Genomic DNA, 20,778 nt, shown 5'->3' with positions numbered 1-20,778 from the left:
GGGTGGAGTGTTAGCACTGATAGCAGTTTAATCACTAATGAAAAAATTCAAGCTCAGGGTGATCAAAACATCAGTAGACATTTTGACTGTGTCAAAAGAGTTCAGAAATTTTGAAACAAAATAAAGAATCGTGATTACTTACCAAAAGCAATTCTTCTGCAGAAGGTCGGCTGCATGGATCTCGAATAAGGGCCTGGTTGATGAAATCCTTGAATTCTGGAGACCTGAGAAGAGAACAGTCTGGTTTAATTATAATGCTCTAGTAAAGACTGTGTGTGTGTGTGTGTGTGTGTGTGTGTGTGTGTGTGTGTGTGTGTTTTGGTGTGACAAAAACATTCACCAATTTCCGTCCTCCCGCAGCTTGGGTGGCACCATGAACTCAGACTTTAGGTAAGTTTGAATACTGAAAACACACAAACAGACACAAATAAGTACATAAACCTTGAGAATACACACACATGGGGTAGGTGGATCATTTTTTTAAATAAACATTCATTGCTTGCACTTACTCTGCTGTTAATGAAAAGTGTGTATGCTTACATTTTGTGTTCATGAGTGTGTGTGTGTTTACCAATCATTGCTCATGGAGCTGTGGGGAATGTAGCCTTCTGCGACCTCAATCGCCATCATCCCCAGCGACCAAATGTCACAGCGCTCATTATAGTTGCCATCTCTCGTGGCACAGAGGACTTCGGGGGCAATCCTTTATAAATAAAGACGCACACACACAGACAGACAGGGAAAAGTGAGTACAGTGACACACACCACACAGACACAAGGATACATTTTTGCTTTACAAAGAATCTTACCATTGCAATGTTCCAACACACTGGGCCCTGGAACTGGGGTCTGTTAATCTGGCTGCTAAGCCCAGATCGCCTACAGTAAAAGATGTTTTAAAAATTACCATATCCACACTGATTGTACTTATATTTATGAATGAAAAATTAATCATTCATCCAGCTTTCTTGCTCTACACAGGAAGTGGTGGAATAATTTGGAAGTCAGTACTCACAGATCTTCACATCGCCAACATCGTTCAAGAGGATGTTGTCTCCCTGTTGACCAACATGCAGACACTCACAGGTTAGATAAGAGAGTACACTAGCAATAATATACCTGTGCTCTCCTCTTTCAGATCAGACAGTAAAAAAGCCTCATCACTTGTGTTTGGTGTCAGTGAGTGATAACAAACCTTGATGTCGCGGTGGAAGATGTTGTTTGCATGGAGGTACTTCAGCCCCTAGTGGACGCAAACAGGGAGTGCATCACATATAGATCTGCTAAAGTATAAAGGATTGCTGTGTGTATGTGGAGATGAAGTTTTGTTACCTGTAAGACCTCCCGGCAGGCATAAGCTGTCTCCTCCTCATTAAATGCTCCACCAAAATCTGTCCAGACAACAACGCAAAACATGAAATACCGCCCTAAAGATACAGGAGAAGAAAACACACACTGAACATTGCTGAAGCATTACCCTGATAAAGCTCAATTAAGGAGCCCCCAGCACAGAGCTCTGTGGCAGCAAATAGGGTCTCACGGTTCCTAGATGAAAGACAATGAGTCACATAATCACAAGGTTTTAGAAACAGAAACACTCAAGCTGTAGGTCGCTCTGTGATGCAACGTGGAAGAAAACTCTGGATGCTCTATTGTGTTCATCATATTCAGATATAAAAACTATATAAAACCATCCCCACCCCACTCTCCACATTACTTACTGCAAGTAGGCGCCATGAAATTTTATGATGTTCTTATGGTCGCACTCATTCAGCAGCGCTATCTCCTGCAGGCCACCTGCAGAAAGACAGACAACACCGACATTTATTCACAATAAAACCAGGATACACACACAATCTTGTACCAACTCACGCATCCTCAAACAAAAGAAAAACATACACCAATACACACACACCAAATACACCACTCTCTCTCTCTCACACACACAAAGTCTTTCTCTCACCTCCATTACAGCTCTGCATAATTTTCACAGCCACCTCTTTGCCTGATTGCCGATTCTGAGCCTGCAGCACAAAGAGCAAAAAAAAATGTCAGTTGCTCTTCTACACACTATAAACACAACCCTTTCCCCAATGTCCCAAAACAATATTAAGCACAAATGAAAAAAAAGCCAAGAAAAGGCTGTGCACATAAAAAGTGATGCAACTCTGAAACATACTGCTCTCTGTGTTCTACATTTGGTGTGCACATTGTGAAATAAAGATATATATTTATAAACAATTACAAATGTTTATTTTCAGTGTAAATAAAGAGCATGCTAATTCTCACAGTCATTGTTACCCTTTTTACTTTTAATATTAAAATAAAACAAGGGGAGCGGATACCCCACACTGAATTTAATGCAAGGGCAGATAAAAAGCCCTTGCTGAAGTTGTCACGTCTCCTATTGCTCTACCTTATAGACAGTCCCAAAACTGCCTTCTCCTATGATCTCCAACAACTTGAAGTCCTGGAGAAAATGACGGCCCATGACAGTGCTTCCTGGCTGGCTAGCTAGCTGGCTGACCAGAAACGGGCACTGCTGGCTGCCTGGCAGGCTAACCGGTGACGGTCGCTGCTGGCTGCCTGGCTAGCTGACCAAAGACGGTCACTGCTGGCTGGCTGGCTGACCGAAGATGGTCGCTGCTGGCTGCCTGGCTGGCTGACCGGAGACTGTCGCTACTGGCTGCCTTGCTGGCTGACCGGACACTGTCGCTACTGGCTGCTGGCTGGCTGACCAGAGACGGTCGCTACTGGCTGCTGGCTGGCTGACCGGCAAATGGTTGCCACTGGCTGGCTGGCTCACCGAAGACGGTCGCTGCTGGCTGCCTGACCACAGACAGTCGCTGCTGGCTGGCTGACCACAGACGGTCGCTGCTGGCTGGCTGACCGGAGATGGTTGCTGCTTGCTGCCTGGCTGGCTCACCAGAGACGGTCGCTGCTGGCTGGTGGCTGGCTGACCAGACGGTCGCTGCTGGCTGGTGGCTGGCTGACCAGAAATGGTCGCTGTTGGCTGGCTTGCTGGCTTGCTGGCTGACCGGAAAAAACAGTCACTGCTGGCTGGCCGGCTGACCGAAAACGGTCGCTGTTGGCTGGCTGACCGAAAATGGTCGCTGCAGCGGTGCGCTGGCTGACCAGAAACGGTCGCTGATGACAGATTGAATAGCTGTCTGAAAATGGTCGCTGATGAGAGTGAATGATTCGCTCACTATCGCTCAAGGTTCTGAACGAGAGAAAAGAAGAACATTCATTTAAGACCTGAGTGTCTGTGAAGTATAAGTCAAGTGAGACGAGCGCAGGGTTGGATGGGTGTCATGGTAATGCGACTGTCATCTAACACTAACATGAAGGTTAATTCTATTTAATAAGGAACCTAAATTTAGTGTGTTTGCCCATGTTTGTGACTAAACAGTGTCAGTGACAGAGAGACAGAAATTCAGGAAAAAGACTGATAGTTGTCATGGAAAATACGTCAGTCAAAAAAAACATTAATATGATATTTAATTAAGAACCTGAATTTAGTTTGTTTACTCATGTCGAGGGATCCAACACAATTGTGAACTTCACAATCTGTGAACTTCAGTCAAGTAGCTGCAGCCGTTTAACAAGGGAGTGTCAGTGTTAGCAACCAACCTTCCCCTTCCACCGCTGCACACGAGCTCCAATTTATACTAAAAATGTTAATAAATGACCAAAACTAGCACAATAAAAATGACACTTAATTCAGCCTTTATACTGTAAAAGTTGTTGTCAGACTAACACCATTAAGGCGGTCATGTGAAATTTGGTGGTGTTTGAAACATATAAAAAAATTAACATGTTAGCATGCTAATGTTAACATGTTAACATCAAAAATGCTAAAAGGGCATGTGTCCCTAAAAGGGCCAAGATATGTCACGTGAAATTCAGTAAAGTTTAGAGAATGTTGGAAAAGTTAACATGTTAGCATGCTAACGTTAGCATGATAACATCAGAAATGCTAACATTTCGTGGCCAAGATACGTCACAATAAATTAGGTGATGTTTGGTGCATGTTGAAAAATTTGCATGTTAAAATCCTAATACTAGCATGCTAACATCAAAAATGCTAACAGGGCATGGCCAAGAAGTGTCATGTGAAATTCAGTAAAGTTTAGAGCATGTTGAAAAAGTTAGCTTGTTAGTATGCTAATGTTAGCATGCTAACATTAGAAATGCTAACAAGGCGTGGCCAAGATGCATCACAATAAATTTGGTGACGTTTAGTACATGTTGAAAAATTAGCATGTTAATGCTAGCATGCTAACGTCACAAATGCTAGCAGGGTATGGCCAAGATGTGTCACATGAAAACAGGGTCAGATGGGTGTCATGGTAACGCGACCGTCAACAAACATTAACATGAAGTTTAATTCTATTTAATAAGGAACCTGAATTTAGTTTAACAATATTGGCAGCTCCTACACAAAAAAAAATTTGGGGAAGATTTTGATAAAAGAAGTTTAATTAATTTAAGACCAGAGTGTCTGGGTGCTTCTGTGAACTTCAGTCAAGTAGCTGCAGCCATTTAACAAGGAAGAGTCACGTCGGCAACCCACCATCCCCTCCCGTTTACAAATACTAGCACAATAAAAATAAGACATACTTAGCCTTTTTACAGGATGTAACATTGAAAGGTACATTTGAGACTAGCGCTATTTAGCTAAACAGGGTCAGATGGGTGTCATGGTAACGCGACCGTCAACAAACATTAACATGAAGTTTAATTCTATTTAATAAGGAACCTGAATTTAGTTTAACAATGTTGGCAGCTCCTACACAAAAAAATAATCGGGGAAGATTTTGATAAAAGAAGAACATTCATTTAAGACCCGAGTGTCTGGGTGCTTCTGTGAACTTCAGTCAAGTAGCTGCAGCCATTTAACAAGCAAGAGTCACGTCGGCAACCCACCCTCCCCTCCCGCCGCTGCACACCGACCTCCCGTTTACAAATACTTGCACAATAAAATACAGCCTTTTTACAGGATGTAACATTGAAAGGTACATTTGAGACTAGCGCCATTTAGCTAAACAGGGTCATATGGGTGTCATGGTAACGCGACCGTCAACAAACATTAACATGAAGTTTAATTCTTTTTAATAAAGAACCTGAATTTAGTTTGTTTAACAATGTTGCCGGCTAAACAGCATCATTGTCAGAGACATAGAAATACAGCAAAAAGCATTGAATAAGGAGCTTTTCACACGCGGAACGTGAACCTACCTTACTCTCCAAGCTGAAGATCAGAATAAAAGGGGCGTGTCCGGATCACCGCGTTATATATGGAAAAATTGTCCGTTATTTTAAATTTTTTGTCGTCGCGCCGTGTAAATAAATCCCTGCTGCTGCCACCAGGTGGCGACGCCGCTTCACCGCCTCGCAGCAGAATTACGTCCTGTCCCAGTAACACAGCAGGGCTCCATGTTTTTGGTGGAGGAGCGAAAATAACTCAAATAAATTACAAACAAGATTTCTTAATCTGCACAGTTTTATTCATGCATCAGTTCTCTTGAACTGCTGTTATTTTACACTGATGAAATAACAGCAGATGTAAAGTGACTCCTCAGTTTCCTCAGTGTTTAGTTGTATTGCAGACAGAGCATTTAGGTTCCTGATACTCCCTTTTATCCAGACAGAAGAGCAGAGGCAGAAGTTCGATCACCGAAAGAGCACAGCTTGGTGTGAAGGATGGAGAGTAATCTGTGGACAGCAGATTCCGAGATGGAGTGTAGGGATCAACATTTCAGATAAATACTGAGGGGCTGCAGCATGGAGACATTTGTAGGTTAAAAGTAGAAATTTTGAAGAAATTTAGAAAGCCTGACCGGTAGCCAGTGCAGGCAGGTTATGGCAGGAGTGATGTTCTGTCAAGGATTTGTACGAGTGAGAACTCCAGCAGTTGAGTTTTGCACATACTATATCCTGTCAAGGACTTTCATGGGAAGACCAAACAGGCCATTACAGTAGAATTGATGAATGCGTGGATAAGAGCTACAGCTGCAGAGTCAGTGAGGGATGGACAAAACCTGGAGATGTTCCTGAGGTGGAACAAAGCAGATATTGCAAAAGGCTTATTGTCAGCATTAAAATCACAAAAACATTATATAAGAATTCAAGATGCCATTAGTCATAGTGAGTTGCTAAATGTAAATATGAATATTATTATTGTCTTTCATATGAAGTTTTCATATAAAATAAAAGCATAATTACATTGTGGTTTAAATGAAAAGAGACGAGACATTTAAGTTGTAGTAATATATTGTTTCCAAATTAAACACAAACCATGAATCATTCACAGCCTTTTAAAATGTTATCATCCATCTTCCATTTGGACAACTTTGGAAAAGGTTGAACAGAAACGGCACATTTTAAAGAATACTAAATGTAATCTTGGTGGAGTAGAGTGTGTAAAGTTTGGGCTTAGCCTGTAAATAAATGGATGCCATGAAGCCTCCAAACTGGCTCTTGAGTTCCTGTCTTGGCTTGTTTCTTCTATTGAGAGATTTTAGTAAAACAATAAGAACCCGAGCACTACAAACCCTAAGAAAAGCAAATACATAAAATGTTTTAAATAATGCCTAACTTTAGATGAATATAACTCACATGAACATAAAAAACCTGCTGTCAATGAAAAAACAAACTACTTCAGTAAAATGTACACATTTCTCATTGCACTAGTGTATTTCTGAGATAACCTGTAAATTGGAGTTTCAATTCCACAAAACTGCCTGAATATAGTAAATAAAACAACTGTAAACAAAATTTCTTCAGAACAATATATGTTGCATAAATTAAGAGGGACCAAGATTAGCATTGTGTGTTCAATTCCAAGAATATCTTCTCTATTACCTGAAAGGTGTATTTCACCTCTCTGGGAAACTCCATATTCAATGCAAACAGCAGTCCAAACAGATCTGGAATTTCCTTAAGCACAGCAGCTTCTTCCAACACAATGGCAATGCTGGTCATAGCTGGTAAAAGAGGAATTGCCTTAGACCATCTTCAAGATGCTTTCATTCCCTTGGTTTGCTCCTCCACTTTATCGTGACCTGGGTAAAACATTAAACCTGGTTTAGATACTGATAACAGCTGCTCTGCAGTGTGCCATGATGTCAAGAGACTGAAAATAAATTTACAATTAAATTGCACCGAATCAATCGTCATCGACCAAATGTAGCACTGTATTGAGTATTTCAAGCACAGAACCAAATCTTATAAACTATATTTGGATGAAGAATCTCATTTTCCAGCCTGTCAAGTACATTATCCATTTCTGGTCCAAACATCCCCCTTTTAGTACTGTACCGTCCCAGGAATTGTGACATGTACTTATATCCATATCTGTTGGTTAGATCAAACAATCAGTATATCAAACAATAAATGTATATACATACACACAGATTCACAGATCTGATCTTCACAAAACAGAGCTGGCCATCGCTCCTGGATTTCACATACCATTGGGGCGGAGTCGGCATTAGCGGCGGCATTGGCAGAAAGTCCATCACCATGGACATCATCAGGTTGGACAATTATGTCCGTGAAGAATTCACCTGGTTGGAGCTCATAGGAGCTGGGGGCTGTTGTTCTGCATCTGCACTTTCTGCCATATAAAAGATGGATCCCTTATCCGTTTTTCATTGCCTCTAACAGGTTTAAACGCTCTCCCTTTAAGATGTCATCATCTTCACCAATCGGATGGTTAGGAAGGTAGTTGACCCTTCACCTTCCTCTTATTAACACAGACCTCTTCACAGCCAGCTTCATCTGCTTTTTTAGTTGCAGACCCACTGTACAATGCACATGAGGAACAGGTCTATCTAGAAATGATATTTTCCAGAGCACACAGTACATTTAAATATGCAGGAGTTTATTTAAAGGAGAATACAATACATAACATACTATTCAAAGTGACAAACACATTTCCTCCAAATGAACAGGTTTGAGAAAACATGGTCATTCAGAAAATCAATATCAAAGAGATCTACTGATGCATAACAGTCTTCAGTTAGCTCATAGGACCTGTAGTGTTCCATGTACCATGCCTCCATCTGTCTTGTGATTAATAACCCTTTGTCAGATTCAGCAATAGTTAGAGGTGTGAACCTTCACTGGTCTCACAATTCCATTATGATTATCAGTGCCTTTTTTTTTTTATTACCGGCAGATTGGGCAACTTTCTGATTACTGGGCCGCTTCCTTAATGCCCTAGTCACACAATCCAGTTTTCTTCTTTAGGATGACAACGAGATCGGTGGGATCTACCTGGGGTTTTGAAGCTGCAGACACAATCTGGTCCTCTGTGGTTAATCTGTATTTGCTTCACCCATTTGCAGACCCTCTTGATTGGAAGTGCAGAACGTGCAGAACTTTACACTGCATGTTATTTCTGAAAGAGGAAAAGTGTGAATTTTAGATTTTACAGATTTTAAATTATGATGTCATAAAAACTGTTGCACACACATTATTTATCTTGCAATAATGAGAGTATATTGCATTGTATATGTAATCCCAAGTTCATTTCATGAACAATTCACTAGACTGCATTTTGTATTGAAAACGGTCAGATCGCTCATCAAGGCTGCTAACTACGTCACTTCCTCATTTAATCTTTAAAGCGAGTGTATCAACTCACACGAAACATGCAAATGAAATGGAGGTGAGAAGACCGTTGTTCAGCTTCTCCAAGTGGCTAAATGTCTAAATGAACAAATCACTCGGTTGAATGGATTTTGCTTGTGAGGAACAAAGAAAGTGACGTAGTTACTGAAGGCCCGCAGTGACGAGCGGTCTGACAGTTTGCAACAACGAACTGCAATTCAGTGCCTTTTTATTCTATTTATTATTTTAACAATTGAATTAAGTCAGCGCTTTGCACATTCAATTCCCCTTTGAATAATTGTGCAGAAAACCCATGGCAAAAGTAAATGCAATTCATTGAATTATATTTCTGTTTTTCCTTCAAAATACTTTGAAATGTACTAAGGACTGCATCAGCTCATTGCACATTGACTTGACCAGCAGCAGCAGTGAAGTTTTTTACATCAATAAAACTGCTGAGCATGTAGTGAAAAGTAATATTACCATCTGGCCAAAGAGACAATATCATACATTACTTTCGGTAACCAGTCAGTGTAAAAATGCACAAAACCCTGCTGCATTACCACACTGGAAATGGAGAATATAGCGACATTCAGCCTGAAGCAACTTATACATTTATCATTTATATGCAGTCTCAACTAAAAAGAAACAGCAACAGAAAACTACACTCAAATCATACGTCCATGCACCACAGCTACATTGTGGAGTGAACTGCACCCAAACTGTATTCATAAATGATACTAATTATGTACAGTTTATTACCTTTATTTGGTGGTGTGCCAGAATGATAGACGCGACCAAAACACGACCGTGATTCTAAACTATGTGCATTGGCCAAGGGTAGGACATTCTGATAGGTAGGGTAATCTGGCAGGACACCGCCGCTCTAGTCTGGCTAACGTCAAGTTTCTGAAACTAGATTATATATATATTTATATTCACACACACACACACACACACACACACACACACACACCTGCTTATGTGTAGACTGGCTACTACACACAGCGCACGCGTCAGGGCAGCTTTCCTGACTTAGATCTTAGAATTGTGTACAAGTGTTGCTACTGGGATGGATGACAATGACAATGACAACTATTTCTAACTCTTGTGGCCCTTTTTTAATTCTCCACCTTCAAAAAATAAATAAATAAAATGACTTGTGCTCCCCCCAAGTCATTTTAAATGTGGGCACAACAACCAATGTATGTACACATTTTTACAAGTTAAACAAGAAACCACATTTACCTTTTGTTCGATATAAAAAAGTAAGTGTGTGGGGCTCCACAGTAGGTGGAAACTCATGACTTCAAAACTGAACACAGTTGTTGTTTTTGTGTTGTATCCTGTATTGCATTATATTGGAATACAATGTTTAAAAATCCAGAATGTACATTAAGAATAGATACATTAAGAACAATCGACAGCAAAAACTAAATTGCGTTTTTGTTACTGGTGATGTTACTGAGAAATTTTTTTTTAGATTAGATTTAACTTTATTGTCATTACACATGTACAAGTACAGGGCAACGAAATGTAGTAATAAACGTGGTTCTAATTAAAAATGCTGTTACATTTACACTAATCTTTCATTTTAACGTCTAGTACTATAAGTATAAACATGGAAACAAGTGAACACATTTTTGAAACAAGTTTAATTGAAAGTTTGTATTTTTTTAAACAACACATTAAAAAACAAACAGCCAGTGCCTTCCTCCATCCATTATGTCTCAAACATAGCATTGACCCTTAGTCCCTGCTCGTCAACACATGCCTTTAGAAAATGTCCTCTGCACACTGAAAAACAAAGAGGAAGAAGTCCCATGCCTCAGTCTCTTCTTCCTCCAGCCTGTCTCTTAAGACCCTCTGCTGGTCCTCTTTATTTAAGGACAGATATTCTGGCGTGGTTACGTCCATGGAAAAGCGCCTTATTTTGGACAACCCAATCAAGCAAATGGAGATAAAAACTTAGCTATTCTCTGATGCAGAACAGTTATTTTAACAGTGAGTCAAAAGTCACTGACCATTTAATTACACTAGTGTTTAAAGTGAATACTGACCTGACTGACTTCCGGTAACTTACTCTGTTTTAGCCTGATGGTAGAGGCACATTTGACTGAAAGAGCTCTCGGTGTCTGAAAGAGATGCCATTTAGCGATGCTTTTATGAGGGCTAGATATTCGTGGCTTTGCACAAGCACAATGCCAGGTATTCTTCTGAATGATGGCAGAAACTGTGTATTTCAGGCTCAAATACAGAGAAACATATCTGTAAGGAGGATTCACCAAAATCTACCCTCACACAAAGTGGAACATGTGTCATGTGGGCAACTTTGTCTTCTTATGCATGCCGCAGCCTTGGAATTTCAGGACCACCATTTCCATCAAGATAGCTTCTTGACGGGCCTCCTCGGAGAGTGCAGCGAAGAGCAGTCCTGACAGTGGAGGCTGACTTGGCATTGAAGAATGCTGACATTACAAAAAATGCCTTGCCATATCACCACGTCATATGATTGTCCTGTTACAGACAGGGCAGTGAAAGTGTCCTTTCGCCCTACATGGCAGCCTGCCCAGGCATAGAAGTTTGTCTACATATAAACATAGTTATATAGAATGCAAAAAAGGGTATGGATCACAAGTGCAATCAAGCAATGTGGTGAACAGGAAAGAAAAATATATTTAATAAAAACACAAGCTTTTTCTTGCTGATGAATGCACTGAACTGTTCAATGTGATAAGCATTTACATTTAAATTTACGGCATTTGGCAGACGCCCTTATCCAGAGCTACTTACAACGTGCTGAAGTTACCATCGATGAAGAGATCAATTCCAGTTCACTAGGACCTCAACTATGAATACATCTATTTTATTCACTCTGTTGTAGATTCTGTACATAAAGTTCAACAACAAAAAAATTACAATTTAATCTAAATAATCTAAATAAGCAACTTTTAAGTCTTTACTTTACTTTATTTAGCAGACGCTTTTATTCAAAGCGACTTACAAGAGGAAGACACCAGCAATTCCCGTTCAATTTCTATAGAATATTGAGTTTACAAACTAAGAGCCCTGATAAGGCTCAAACTTGTCAGTGAAGAGCATACTCAGAGATTGTTAGGTGCTAGACGAAGAAAAATTATAGTGTATTTATACATTTTTGTATTGTTTGTGCAATGTGTACGCATGTGCGTGTGTAAGTGTTAGATTTGTCTGTAATATTTTTTGAACAAGAGGGTTTTCACCTGCTTCTTAAAAGTGGTGATAGTCTCGGCTAGTCGTGTGGAGGAGGGCAGGTTGTTCCACCAGCCAGGGACAACAACGGAGAACAGAGATGATTGGAATCGGAGACCCCGTGAAGAAGGAATTTTTAAGTCTCCTTTCGTTTGCTGATCTGAGAGGGCGTGCAGGAGGAGATACTTTTAAGTCAACAAAGAGACTGCAGAAGTGCTGAAATTAAGTGCATATAACTATATATATTCTAGCTTTATTCTATATATATTCTAGCTTTTTTCTGCCAAAAAACTCTCCAACGCATAGTCAGAGCAGCTGAGAGAATCATCGGTGTCCCTCTCCCCTCCCTCCAAGACATCTACAGCACACGCCTCACCAAGAAAGCCCTCTGCATAGCAGCTGATCCCACCCACCCAATTCAAACCTTCTTCAGCCTGCTGCCATCAGGGAGGAGACTGGGGAGTCTCCAGGCCAGGACCAGCAGACTGAAGGACAGCTTCACCCATCAGGCTGTCAGGAAACTCAACTCCCTCCCGGCTCTGCCCCCACTCCCCTCTTCAGCTCCACAAACTTTCTGAACCCTTACACACACGAACTGACCATGCACCGGTCACTCTGTGCAGCTCTGGTCTGCCAACTACCTCACTTGTCACTTCGTCACTTTAAACTTACCTCTGTTGCACTACATGGTCTTTGCACTCTCCACCATGTGCCCTTATTTGTATATGGTGTTTTCAAAATTGTATATTGTGTTTTTAATAGTATTTATACTTTGTATTCAATGTTACTGTTACTGTTTTTGTATTTAATGTTACTTGTATGGGTTACTTGTACGTAATTTCAATTCTCTGCATGTCCTGTACATGTGGCAGAATTGACAATAAAGCTGACTTGATGACTTGATGAATATATTTATATCTATAAATTATATTTAATACCAACATACCTTTGAAAGGCAAAGCATTTTAATGTGTCCATTTATGTTCATCATGTTCCTCAATCTTTGCCCTGACAGTAGGGCTGAAAGTGGGGCACAGAGGGCAGTGAAAGAGTCTTCTGCAACATGTTGTGCATTCCTGCAATGCTGGCTTTGAGGCAGAATTACAGATTGCAGATAAACACCATATACACATTTGAACTATTTTGATGCTACTTTATGCTATGTTTTCAAAGTGCGGAGATCCTTATTCCACTGACCACACTGATAAAGCAGAGAAAATGTACTAGACAACAGATTAAGTTCAAATACACTTTGGCTGTAAAAAAAAAAAAGCCAGTTCATGTTTTAGCAGAAAACATAACACACAAAAACAAATACATATGATACTGTCTACTATATGCCAACATTATATTCTAATGCAAAATGTGGTTTAGAGACCAGGCCAAGGAAATAAACATGTCTGTGTTTGCCTGCCACAGTGCATGATAAAAATTTGTTTTTTAAAAGTGCCAACATGATCAGTTTTCTAAATTACTAACAGCACATTTGTATAGGAACGACTCTGTACCAAAATGTACGATACACTCGTGTAGTATGCACTGTATCACGTGCAGGCCACGTGTTTCTACCTACTGTGGAGCTCCACAGTGGTTGCAGCCAGACCCTTCTCGTCTGGCCGGAGAATCGGGCTGATGCAATATCATGCCTACAGGAGGTGTTCCCATAAAACCCCTTACACACATAAAAAAAAATTACACAACATATATACAAGGAAACGAAAACAAAAATACATAACTTCCCTGCTACATATGCTTAATTGAGGTCTTATATTGACGAAACACATAATAAAGCATTATTACAGAATCCAGATGATAGTTGTTGCGTTAACGTCCTCAGCGTGACCGATTGCGGAAGGACGTCAAGTCAGTAAAATCTATTAAGTGTGTGTGGCATTGCCCAGTTAGCAGCAGCACAAATATCATGTACAGAAACACCCCTGAATAAAGCCCAAGAGCTAGCCGTGGTTCTAGTGGAATGAGCCCTAAGGCCCTGCGGGGGCAGGAGACCCCGTGCATGGTAGGCCATGCTGATTGCCTCCACCAGCCAGCATGATAAACGATTAGATGAAATCAGCTTACCTCTGTATGGAGGAGCCCAGGACACAAACAGCTGGTCACTCCTGCTGAAAACTCTGGTTCTGTTTGTGTAAACCCGCAAAGCACGTACCGAACACAAACAATGCAGCCTCCGATCTTCTCCTGAAGCAAATGGAGGGGGGTGAAAAGCGCTCAGCTCCACACTGCTACAACCTTGGGAACAAATGCAGGGTTAGGTGACAGCACAACCCTAGCATCTCCCAGGCCGAAGTTCATACAAGAAGGGTGAACAGAGAACGCATGAATCTCACTCACCCGCTTCGCTGAGGACAACGTGAGAAGCAAAGCTGTCTTAAGGTCAGGAGTTTCACACTCACCTGTTCCAGAGGCTCGAAGGGAGGACCAGGGGCAAGTCCCACGACGGGACTAAAAGCTGAATAGCTGCCCGGAGCCAGCGTGCACCTTTCATAAAATGGCACACACGTTGTCAAACGCCACGTGGCACAATACAATAAACAGAATTTACAATAAACATAAATTAAACAGCACAAAGTACAGGTGACCAAAATAAAAGTATTCACACATTTAGGGGAATCGCAAATATGAATCTAAGGTAACCACACCACTCCGGCACGCTAGCACCACCTTTATTAAATTTTAACAACGCTGGGGAGATCCAGCGAAAGGAAATGCAAACGATGCATTACAGAAACGATGTTTACAGAAAACAAAGGGGTACTTTTATTTTATAGTCCTTCCCCGAGGGCTAACACATATCCCGCCAGGAATATAAATATACAAGGATAAAAATAGTAAATTCAACTGCAAAGATATCACAGTATCACAGACTTATGATCAGTTTTGTGCACATCAAGAAAATTAATATGAGTCACAGCAATTTACAAATCACAAAAAAATGTGCAAAATCACCACAAATATTCCCAGCCTGCTTTCTAACCCGCCACTAAAATTCATAAATCACACACGTTCATTCCAAATACCAGTCAACATTAAAACGCGGTTCCTTCCCTGGAGAGAAGCGGCCCGGCTCCCCCGCGGTCTGCAGGAACGGCCACTGCTGCTAATACTGTGCCGCCGGTCCTCACTGCCAGCTATAACAAAGCCGGTCCCTCTCTCTACCACATTTACCCCCACTAACTACCAACTACTGGCGACGGACACACCGCGGTTCGTCCCCAAATCTTTTACACCCTCACACAAACACGAAATAAAATATTACGTACATTTTACCTGGTCCTTAAACAGTCCTTTGGCACTCGCCATTACACCTGTCCTAGTCTGCAGACTTCTAGACCATCTGCCAGCGGGCAGCAGGTGGGAAAGTCTCCATCCAGAGTGCGAGGGATCAGTGGAACGCGTCTCCCGCGACGCCTCAAGCGGATTCGACGAGTAAGTGCACCAGTCGAATAACAACGCGCGGCTATTGACCTGAAAGACTTTTTCGAAGTTGTAGAAAAGAAGAAGGACTATCATTTTCAAATGCCTTTTGTGTTTGCCTCGGTCCCGTGCGGTTTCTGATTACAAGAATTCACCATCTACTCTAAGGAAACGGGAAGAGGTACGATTTAATTCTGATGGCTAGTTTGTCTAACAAAATTAGTTCTTCAGATTGGGGAAACCCCTGCGTCGGTGCCCATAACAGCAGTAGCTAAAGCTAATTTCCCATTTCAATTCGATGGCTGTCGTTTCAGATAATATTATAATGGGATATGTTTTAAATGTTGCCAGAACCTAAATGTTGAAGTATGATACCAGCAGTTTAAATGTTTTTTTTTTGAGAGATTATTGTACATTTCCTTTTAAAAACACATATTACCATAGACTGAATCCTATAGAGTTTAACATTAAATGTGTTCTTTTACCTGCAGAACGGATCGCGTTCGGTAAGGCAACTGAAGAAGTGCATTGTGGGATTTGTAGTTTGTGAGTTGCAAGTGCTTCAAATCACCTGGCCATAATAATAGATCTATATTAAATGATCTCAAAGGCCGGATGGGGACCACAGGTCGTGAGTTTGAGTTTGTGCAACATCGAGCATTGATTGGCTGTAAATGCACATAATCAAGCCAAGTATGTCTAGATGAAAACAGATTTGTACTCTGTCGTGCTAATAAAATATCTTGTCAGCGATGGCAACGCTCCGCCTGACCACCAGAGGACGCGCGTCGTCCCCGACACATGGTCCGCCGAAGCGAATGACTTCTCCAGCCAGCCAGCGGTCTTCCAATACGCCTGCTGCACGGTGACTCCCGAACCTCCTGCCTCCCCGGCTGCACGGCTCCTCGTCGCGGAGTCTGGCCCCCTCAAGCCCAGCGCCGCCCTCCCTCACTTGCTGTAGCTTCCCTGCTCTCCCGGTCCTGCCGCAGGTGCGCACCTCTGTTCAGATGCGCGATACTTAAAACGAAGGGATAAATCGATCGTACATTATGGGATTTTGCGAATTATTGATTATTGAGGGTGAAATTATCTTGCAAATACGATAATTATTATACGTATGGAAAATCAAATGTATTATCATGCACAGTATGATGCAAACCAAGCATGCAGACAGATTATCAGTTAGTCTTCAAAAATGTGTCCGTGTCATGGCATCTTTTTTCATGTTTACCGCACAAAACGTACAGATTCTGGAGTTTCAGCGAGGTGCGTATTTTACGTGTGCTGGATTAACAGGTCAGAATAGATTTAGGTGATCGTATTTCCAGTCTTTTCAAATGTGTAGACTATATCTAATAAATCTTCTATCTAATCTTGCTTATATTATATGCTTAAAATTGTTATGTGGTGTAATGATCACCCAAACCCATTATATTGTGAACAGATGATTAACAAAAATGTCTATTAATCCATTAGAAACTCTGCAGGGACAGATGAGCAGTAAATTAAAATGAGACTTTATAGCCACAATACATCACTGTACTTTTACTTTTGATACTTGAGTACCTTTAAAGGCAAATACATTTGTACTTTTTATTGAAGTAGAAATTAAATTGGAGGGCTTTTACTGGAGTAAAATTTTACCCTGGGTAACTTTACTTTTACTCAAAAGTAAATAGTTTGTGTACTTGGTCCACCACTGCTTCCCGCTACCATGGATCCACTACAGTTTGCGTACCAGACTAACGGTTTCACTGACGATGCCATCAACCGTCTGCTGCACATAACCCCATATCAGCTGGACACGGGCGGGGGAACTATGTTAGGATGCTGTTTGTGGACTACAGTTCAGAATTTAAAATACATGATTCCTTCCAAGCTCACCATTAGTTGAAGGATCTGGGTCTCAGTCCATCACTTTCTCAGTGGATCCTCAACTTTCTCAGAGACAGACCACGGTCGGTGAGGGAGGGGAAACATGCCTATCCCTCTATTTCTTTCTTCAATGGCAATGAATTTAAACCTCTGACGCGGCTACACAGTCAGAAGAGTTTTCATCCAGGATGTCTCTGTCTGGACTAGTCTCTCAGTTCCTGCAACTGAAGATCATCCCCACAGCATGATGCTAGACTACTACCAGGACCACTGGATCTTCTGCCTATGAACCAGAAGACCCAGGTTCAAATCACACTTCCTACCATTGTGTCCCTGAGCAAGACATTTAACTGTCCCTGTAACTACTGATTGTAGTTTGCGCTGCATAAGGGCATCAGATAAACGTGTATAAATGTAATGCTGCCAGAACAAAGTTTCACTGTAAGGGTTGAGTTGGCCTGAGGATGAGCGGTGCCTTGTTTTCTTCCAATACTACGGAAATTGCACCTTCTGTGCTGCACAAGCAAGACAAATAAAAACCACTGTGATTATTTTCTGTCACGATCGTCCCATCTTTCTTTCACTAAGCAATCCTGGGGCACAAGAAGTTGATTGGGCATCTTATGTTCGCTTCATAGATATCTTCATACCATTAGCTCCTCTGTTGCTGCTTTGCGAGTGTTCTGAGAAAAGTCTTTTATGAACAGCAACGGTTGGATGGGCTACATCACTCTTTTCGATCTCCCAAGGCAATCAAGCGCTGGAGAAACCCCTGCAATCATCATCGACTGTCCCACAAGTGCATCAAGAGTTCACATCAAGAGTGTCTCAGACCGGAGAATTTTGTTTCTAATGGTCTGAGAGTCCTGCCATGAAACGTGAAATTAGAGACACCAGCAACGCCAGTCAGATGTATTTCTGGAGCCTGAGTGCCCGACATCAGAAGAAATTTGGAAGTGCTGGCTAAAGTTAAACATTCATATTCTAAAATCATAATTCACGTCGGCACAAATGATGCCGGTTAAGACAATTGGAAATCACCAAAAATAATTTTATAGAGATGCTGGACTAAGCAAAGCAGATTTGGGAGGCAGTAATATTCTCTGGCCCCACACCTCAAATGAAGTGGAGCAGTGAAACATCTGATTGGGGGCAAAAAAAAATTAATGTGGGCTTTATTAATAATTTCTGGGGAAAGCCTGGTCTTTTAGTCCATCTTGGAATGGCGCCACTCGACTGTCATGTTCTCATCAACACAACAAAGGTGTGGAGAGGGATGAGACCAAAAAATACAAACAGTGCTTTTATTTATAGTGAATATTTACAACCATAAACAGAACATAATATTTCCATACCATAAACACGAACATAACATTTCATTTTACGCTGACTATAATACCATGGGGTTAGATACCAAGGGAAAGCGAACCACAAGCGAAGGCACACAATACCTTAACCACTCAGAATACCCAATCACCCAAGTTTAATCTATTTCTCTCTGAGTTGCCCTAGATCCTGGTTCCTTCTGAGCTTCTGACCAGACGACCCAGCATGAAATGTACCAGAGGGTCACCACAGCCACCAACACCGTAATGGCTACGGCTTCAGGGATCTTGAACTGGACCTGAAGCATTATAATTCACATTTTTCTTTTTTTGGACAAATCATTACCAACCCGGCATTGATGCCAATTGCAGGCTCACTCTTCCCTGGAGCAGGGACCCTCTCAGTTTTCCTTCTTCCCAAGGTTGCTTCTTTTCTTTTTTTTTGTGGAGCTTTTTTCTTGTGCAGAAGGTTCAAGTGTGGGGGTGTCAACGTCAGGGCCTGTGAAAGCCCATTGAGACAGATTGTATGTGATTTTTTTTTGGCTATATAAGAAATAATTGTTGTTGAGAGGCTTCCATCACTCTGGTCACGCTACGGTGTGTGCCTTTCCAAAAGAGGTTCAATTGACTTTTTTTCGTCCACAGCTGGACTCCAATTAACCTGCAGAAACATCTCAAGGATGATCAGGGGAACCAGGAGACACCTGAGCTCAATTTTGTGCTTCATGGCAAAGGGTGGTAGTAGCCTAGTGGGTAACACACTCGCCTATGAACCAATAGACCCAGGTTCAAATCCCACTTACTACCATTGTGTCCCTGAGCAAGACACTTAACCCATAGTTGCTCCAGGGGGGACTGTCCCTGTAACTACTGATTGTAAGTCTCTCTGGATAAGGGCTTTCTCTGCTTTCTCCATTTTTTTATTTTTAATACATTTAATATTTCATTTTAATAAATTTGCCAAAACCTCAACTACACTTTTTTTCATGTTGTCATTATGGGGTTTTGTGACTTGAGTTTGGGTGATTCTTAATATTGAGGAAATTCCGGAAGTCCTTGGAAGTAAGACCAGCTCACGCCGAACACACCAAACATTGCAGCCACAGTGATGTGCAAAAGTGCACATCGCTTTGGTCTACAGAGTGACTTCTGTCATGAGCAACTGAGGCTTCCACATGTAGTATTTTCACACATGCCCTGTCTGTTGGAAGTTCAGATATGAGAAAAATATGGGAGCCCCTTCAAATTCTGGGTCTTTCAACTGCGTGCGTGTGTGTTTACATTTTTTACAATAAAATATGTTAATGCAATTGTTGATGTTTTGTGTGTGTGTGTGTGTGTGTGTGTGTGTGTGTGTGTAAAGGGATGCCAGAGGGGGTATTCGCCCAGCCAGGGCACCAACCAGTCCAGGATTGCCCTTGCAGGCAAGAGTGTTCATTTCTTGGCTACTACCATCTAAACACGTCATTCAGGGCTATATTAGTCAGATTTTGAGAACTTTTTATTATTATGATTTCAGTCAGAAGCATTAACAGAATTATACTTTTTTTTTTTCTAACATTGTTCAAAATTCCAGTTCATTACGTTAGAACAATAAATGCAAAAGCTGATGAAAGCTTGCTGAGGCCCAGTGACCTGTTTAGTGCAATGAGAACTGGGTAACAGTTCACTGCCCTGAGAAGAGCAGAGGCAAATACTACTTGATTGAACTGAACATGTCTTCAGTTCTTGGGCTCCTTCAGTACCAGAATTATGTTCCCTGATCTCCAAAGTCCAAGAAAGGCAAAAAATAATAAAATGATGGCAGTGAAACGGGGAAAACCTCATTAACGTGACAGTCAGAACTGCAGTAAAAATCCCTCACTCCATTTATTACAACATTATGTGCTCATAGCAGGGAGGCATGCTGGTTCTGCCCTAGTAGATAACATCTTCTGATAGTGAACAGAACAAGGAGTGCATCACGCGACTTTGTGACGCAACGGAGCAATAGGCCAAGCAATTTTAGTGAGAACCTAATGCGTGGCACGACAACTCGCAGAGATAAATGGAAGCTGACAGAAAAGGCTTCATGTCTGGAATGTTCTGGCAGTTTTCCTCAAACTCCTTCCAAAACAAGCTGCCTCTTTAGGGCAACATGTTTCCCATTCACTGTGAAACAGGCCTTGCCGTTTCCTACGTATTCCCTGGACAGGAGTGAGGACCAGAGAAGGCAACCTGTTCTCCTTGCGCAGGAAAGGCAGACATGTCCTACTCTTCAGACCTCTTTCAGCTTATTAGGGGGGGGGTATGG

General features: G+C 41.5%; 2 long non-coding RNA genes across 6 annotated transcripts; one reads left to right on the top strand and one right to left on the bottom strand.

Moving 5' to 3' along the window:
- Nucleotides 1–6,258: 6,258 nt before the first annotated feature.
- On the bottom strand, nucleotides 6,259–15,732 carry LOC114801923 (uncharacterized). Of its 5 annotated transcripts, XR_003751662.1 has the most exons (7): nucleotides 15,132–15,724; nucleotides 13,930–14,349; nucleotides 12,797–13,522; nucleotides 8,284–8,407; nucleotides 7,477–7,808; nucleotides 6,868–7,067; nucleotides 6,259–6,558 (listed from the first exon to the last, which is right to left on the bottom strand). It is a non-coding gene; the product is annotated as an uncharacterized LOC114801923 (long non-coding RNA). The 5 variants fall into 5 exon arrangements; XR_003751663.1 differs by lacking the exon at nucleotides 7,477–7,808 and having other exon boundaries at nucleotides 15,132–15,732; XR_003751661.1 differs by having other exon boundaries at nucleotides 6,259–6,507; nucleotides 7,477–8,407.
- LOC114801947 (uncharacterized) lies at nucleotides 15,316–19,179 on the top strand. The gene is made up of 3 exons (XR_003751667.1): nucleotides 15,316–15,466; nucleotides 15,777–15,791; nucleotides 16,036–19,179. It is a non-coding gene; the product is annotated as an uncharacterized LOC114801947 (long non-coding RNA).
- Nucleotides 19,180–20,778: the final 1,599 nt, after the last annotated feature.

The sequence above is a fragment of the Denticeps clupeoides genome, chromosome 1 (assembly GCF_900700375.1).
Source record: "Denticeps clupeoides chromosome 1, fDenClu1.1, whole genome shotgun sequence".
Classification (NCBI taxonomy): domain Eukaryota; kingdom Metazoa; phylum Chordata; class Actinopteri; order Clupeiformes; family Denticipitidae; genus Denticeps; species Denticeps clupeoides.
The sequence above is the reverse complement of the archived record's forward strand: the minus strand, read 5'-3'. Positions and strand labels throughout refer to the sequence as shown.